Source organism: Salmo salar, chromosome 15 (assembly GCF_965601325.2).
Source record: "Salmo salar chromosome 15, fSalSal1, whole genome shotgun sequence".
NCBI lineage: Eukaryota > Metazoa > Chordata > Actinopteri > Salmoniformes > Salmonidae > Salmo > Salmo salar.
This window is the reverse complement of record NC_138305.1, coordinates 6,918,605-6,925,000: the sequence shown is the minus strand read 5'-3', so window position 1 is coordinate 6,925,000 and position 6,396 is coordinate 6,918,605.

The following is a 6,396-nucleotide window of genomic DNA, read 5'->3' as shown; positions in this document are numbered from 1 at the left end:
GGGGGGGGGGGGGGGGGGGTAGCCCGGGGATAATGGCAGCAGACGGCCTCTCTCCCAGACAGCTGGCACAACGTTGGCCCAATATGTTTCCATGAAAGAGGCGAGGAAATTTCAGAAGACGTGATGCCTGAATGGCACGCTCAGTGGCAAAGAGAAGATTAAAAATAAAATGGGTTCACATCTTGCCCGTTTCACCCCCAGATGCACATTTCAGTGCTCAGGACCTGATTGCGGAAGCCATTTACATTAGGAAAAAAAGAGAGGAAGGAAGAAGAGGGGGGTAAAAGCTTACAGTTAATTATAAGAAATCATGTGTCACTTCCTGAAGCTAATTCAGATAAACACAGATGTGGCCTGGAGTGTTTTAACCCACTCCACATTCTCTTCTTCTCTTTCTCTACTCCCCTGATTTCACATTCCTGTTTTCGCATCCTAAGCATATTGTGAATCTAAAATGAAAATGACTTTGTTTTATTGAATCTTTATTTATTTATCTCTACCTCCAATCATGGTGGTTCCGGTAATGAGGTGTAAAATATGTACGTTAACGACAACAAAGCTATTTGGTTGGGGGGGGGGGGGGGGGAGTTAATTGCTTGTAATCAGGGCCTACGTCCATCTGGTTACCCACGACAACAAACCTCTTCATCCTGATGATGCCTCATTACACCCATTGTAAATCACTGAGTCTGGAAGGCAGAGCACATATTGAACTAGCTAATGCTAATATTACTTACAGGCTTGTTGCACTGCTCATATTAACCTAGCTAATGCTAATAATACTGACACACTATTTACACTGTTCATATTAACCTAGCTAATCCCAATATCACTGACTCACTAGTTACACTGTTCATATTAACCTAGCTAATGCTAATATTACTGACACACTAGTTACACTGTTCATATTAACCTAGCTAATGCTAATATCACTGACACGCTAGTTGCACCATACATATTTATGTAGCTTTAGGCTACTAACACACAACTATACCATATTGCACTAGCTAACATTGCTTACACAGTAAATCAAATCAAATCAAGTCAAAAATATTTACAAAGCCCTTTTTGCATCAGCAGGTGTCACAAAGTACTTATACAGAAACCCAGCCTAAAACCCCAAACAGCAAGCTATGCAGATGTAGAAGCACGGACCCAACGTAGGCTACACATCACATATTGACCTTGCATTAGTGTTAGTATGAACTAGCCTGAACTAGCATGAAGTAACATGAAGTAGCATGAAGTAGCCTGAAGTAACATGAAGTAGCATGAAGTAGCATGAACTAACATGAAGTAACATGAAGTAGCATGAACTAGCATGAAGTAGCATGAACTAGCATGAAGTCACATGAACTAGCATGAACAAGCATGAAGTAACATGAACTAGCATGAACTAGCATGAAGTAACATGAACTAGCATGAACTAGCATGAACTAACATGAACTAGCATGAACTAACATGAACTAGCATGAAGTAACATGAACTAACATGAACTAGCATGAAGTAACATGAACTAGCATGAAGTAACATGAACTAGCATGAAGTAACATGAAGTAGCATGAAGTAGCCTGAACTAGCATGAAGTAACATGAAGTAGCATGAAGTAGCATGAATTAACATGAAGTAACATGAAGTAGCATGAACTAGCATGAAGTAGCATGAACTAGCATGAAGTAACATGAACTAGCATGAACAAGCATGAAGTAACATGAACTAGCATGAACTAGCATGAAGTAACATGAACTAGCATGAACTAGCATGAACTAACATGAACTAGCATGAACTAACATGAACTAGCATGAAGTAACATGAACTAGCATGAAGTAACATGAAGTAGCATGAAGTAGCCTGAACTAGCATGAAGTAACATGAAGTAGCATGAAGTAGCATGAACTAACATGAAGTAACATGAAGTAGCATGAACTAGCATGAAGTAGCATGAACTAGCATGAAGTAACATGAACTAGCATTAACAAGCATGAAGTAACATGAACTAGCATGAACTAGCATGAAGTAACATGAACTAGCATGAACTAGCATGAACTAACATGAACTAGCATGAACTAACATGAACTAGCATGAAGTAACATGAACTAACATGAACTAGCATGAAGTAACATGAACTAGCATGAAGTAACATGATCTAACACACTGTTACAACATCTAATTCTAGAAGTCAGTGGACATATTGAACTCACATCACATATCGAACTTGTGTTAGGCTAACATTTGCCGGGATTCAATACGAATCTGGAAGTAAGCATTTCATTGGAAGAAGTGTACCATGCATATCCCACATGACTAATACAAATTTGAACCATGTTAGATCAGCTTTATAGCGAGCTTGACATTTAAAGCTAGAGTCCTTAATTGATCCATCCAGCCTCTGTTTTGGTAAAAAAAAAAAAAAAGCTGAAGGATGGGCCTGGAGAAATGTAATTACTCTCAAATTAATGGACAGACCTATGGATGCAAGGACTGACCATCCATGATATCAACGTGACAGTTTTCACCATGTTTTGAGGCTATATAGTGTCTGTTTACAGTTACATTGTTTGCTTACATTACATGTGACTAGACCGGTGTTAGATACTCTGATGCGTGCAGTAACGTCAGTGGAGATCGAGAGAGAGTGTAGAGTGACACACACAGCGTTGGATTTGCTGTAGGTGATGGGCGGGAGGTATGGTTGTTATCACCGTCCGCAACCACAGGGCTCTCTAGAGGGTGGTGCGGTCAGCCCAACGCTTCACCAGGTGAACACTGTCTGCCCTCCAAGACATCTACAGCAACCGGTATCACAGGAAGGTCATGAAAATCATCAAGGACCTCAGCCACCTGAGCCAAGTCCTGTTCACCCCGCTACCATCTAGAAGAACATTAAGGACCTCAGCCACCTGAGCCAAGTCCTGTTCACCCCGTTAACATCTAGAAGATCATTAAGGACCTCAGCCACCTGAGCCAAGTCCTGTTCACCCCGCTACCATCTAGAAGATCATTAAGGACCTCAGCCACCTGAGCCAAGTCCTGTTCACCCCGCTAGCATCTAGAGGATCATTAAGGACCTCAGCCACCTGAGCCAAGTCCTGTTCACCCCGCTACCATCTAGAAGATCATTAAGGACCTCAGCCACCTGAGCCAAGTCCTGTTCACCCCGCTACCATCTAGAAGATCATTAAGGACCTCAGCCACCTGAGCCAAGTCCTCTTCACCCCGCTACCATCTAGAGGATCATTAAGGACCTCAGCCACCTGAGCCAAGTCCTGTTCACCCCGCTACCATCTAGAAGATCATTAAGGACCTCAGCCACCTGAGCCAAGTCCTGTTCACCCCGCTACCATCTAGAAGATCATTAAGGACCTCAGCCACCTGAGCCAAGTCCTGTTCACCCCGCTACCATCTAGAGGATCATTAAGGACCTCAGCCACCTGAGCCAAGTCCTGTTCACCCCGCTACCATCTAGAAGATCATTAAGGACCTCAGCCACCTGAGCCAAGTCCTGTTCACCCCGCTACCATCTAGAAGATCATTAAGGACCTCAGCCACCTGAGCCAAGTCCTGTTCACCCCGCTACCATCTAGAAGATCATTAAGGACCTCAGCCACCTGAGCCAAGTCCTGTTCACCCCGCTACCATCTAGAAGATCATTAAGGACCTCAGCCACCTGAGCCAAGTCCTGTTCACCCCGCTACCATCTAGAAGATCATTAAGGACCTCAGCCACCTGAGCCAAGTCCTGTTCACCCTGCTACCATCTAGAAGATCATTATGGACCTCAGCCACCTGAGCCAAGTCCTGTTCACCCTGCTACCATCTAGAAGGCGGAGACAGTTACAGGTGCATCAAAGATGGGACCGAAAGACTGATAAACAGCTTCTATCTCCAGGCCATCAGACTGTTAAATAGTCACCACTAGCCGGCCTCCACCCAGTACCCTGCCCTGAACCTTAGTGACTGTTACTAGCCTGCCTCCACCCAGTACCCTGCCCTGAACCTTAGTGACTGTTACTAGCCAGCCTCCACCCAGTACCCTGCCCTGAACCTTAGTGACTGTTACTAGCCGGCCTCCACCCAGTACCCTGCCCCTTAGTGACTGTTACTAGCCAGCCTCCACCCAGTACCCTGCCCTGAAACTTAGTAACTGTTCCTAGCCAGCCTCCACCCAGTACCCTGCCCCTTAGTGACTGTTACTAGCCGGCCTCCACCCAGTACCCTGCCCTGAACCTTAGTAACTGTTACTAGCCAGCCTCCACCCAGTACCCTGCCCCTTAGTGACTGTTACTAGCCAGCCTCCACCCAGTACCCTGCCCTGAACCTTAGTAACTGTTCCTAGCCAGCCTCCACCCAGTACCCTGCCCTGAACCTTAGTGACTGTTACTAGCCTCCCCCAGTACCCTGCCCTGAACCTTAGTGACTGTTACTAGCCGGCCTCCACCCAGTACCCTGCCCTGAACCTTAGTGACTGTTACTAGCCTCCTCCAGTACCCTGCCCTGAACCTTAGTGACTGTTACTAGCCAGCCTCCACCCAGTACCCTGCCCTGAACCTTAGTGACTGTTACTAGCCAGCCTCCACCCAGTACCCTGCCCTGAACCTTAGTGACTGTTACTAGCCTGCCTCCACCCAGTACCCTGCCCTGAACCTTAGTGACTGTTACTAGCCGGCCTCCACTCAGTACCCTGCCCTGAACCTTAGTCACTGTTACTAGCCTGCCTCCACCCAGTACCCTGCCCTGAACCTTAGTGACTGTTACTAGCCTGCCTCCACCCAGTACCCTGCCCTGAACCTTAGTCACTGTTACTAGCCGGCTACCACCCGGTACCCTGCCCTGAACCTTAGTGACTGTTACTTGCCTCCCCCAGTACCCTGCCCTGAACCTTAGAGACTGTTTCTAGCCGGCTACCACCCAGTACTCTACCCTGAACCTTAGAGACTGTTACTAGCCGGCTACCACCCAGTACTCTACCCTGAACCTTAGTGACTGTTACTAGCCAGCTACCACCCAGTACCCTGCCCTGAACCTTAGTCACTGTTACTAGCCGGCCTCCACCCAGTACTCTACCCTGAACCTTAGTGACTGTTACTAGCCAGCTACCACCCAGTACCCTGCCCTGAACCTTAGTCACTGTTACTAGCCGGCCTCCACCCAGTACCCTGCCCTGAACCTTAGAGACTGCTACCTTATGTACACAGAGTCATTGAACACTGGGCACTTTAATAACGTTTACATGCTGTTTTACCCACTTTATATGTATCTATTTTTTTATTTTTTTTATTTACTTTTTACCCCCATTTTTTTTTGTCTTGCATATCAATGGGAGGGGTGATACGGTATAGATATGTGTACAAAAGGTTTAGACAGAGAAATGCTTTAGGGGTTTTAGACTCATTAAGTATATGGCCATTGTAGCATTGTTTGGATGGAATGATCAGATAGACAACACAATAGTACGACGCACACACACACACACACACACACACACACACACACACACACACACACACACACACACACACACACACACACACACACACACACGCTTACTTTTACACTCATCTTTTGCTGCTACGACTGTGATCTTTATTTTACTCGTATTATCTATCCTCAAATACCTTATTATCATCTATCCTGATGTCTAGTCACTTTACCCTGCCTTCATGTGCATATCTTCGTCAAATACCTTGCACCTCTGCACATTGATCTGGTACTCCCTGTATATAGCTCCACATTGATCTGGTACTGATACTCACTGTATATAGCTTAATTCTTGTGCATTTTATTTTATTCCTCTTGTGATGCTATGAATCTTTTTTAAACTCTGCATCGTTGGGAAGGGTTTGTAAGCAAGCATTTCACGATAAAGTCCACACCCGTTGTATTCGGCTTATGTGACAAATAACACGTCATATCAACACTTTTGTGTGGTGATATGACATTTTTTGTTGTTGTTGTTGTTGTGAAAATACACATTAATTCAGATAGACCACTGTCTGTCCAAATGATAAGCTCAACATAGTTTAGAAAAGTGTCTGTTTTGAAAAGGTGGGCATAAATTCTCTACTCTGTGATGAAATAAGTGCCTCATGAGAGCACGCAAGGAAAATACTTTGCTTTTGCAGATTCTATAGCTGCAAGGCATTCTAGTTTTTGTTTCTGTACGAGGGGGAATTTTGGCTGATATGTGAAACATACATGGTAAGAATAGAAATCAGTTGCAGGCTAGCTAAATTAAAACACAATGGTGTAATTTACTGATTTGTTACGTGACTGAAGAACAACACAACAGAGATGCAGATCTCTGTGGTCATGATTATAATTATAATTATGAAGACCTTAACATATTTGGCTAAATTAAACCCGGGAACAGGCTCTGTATTTACAGATACATTTTCCA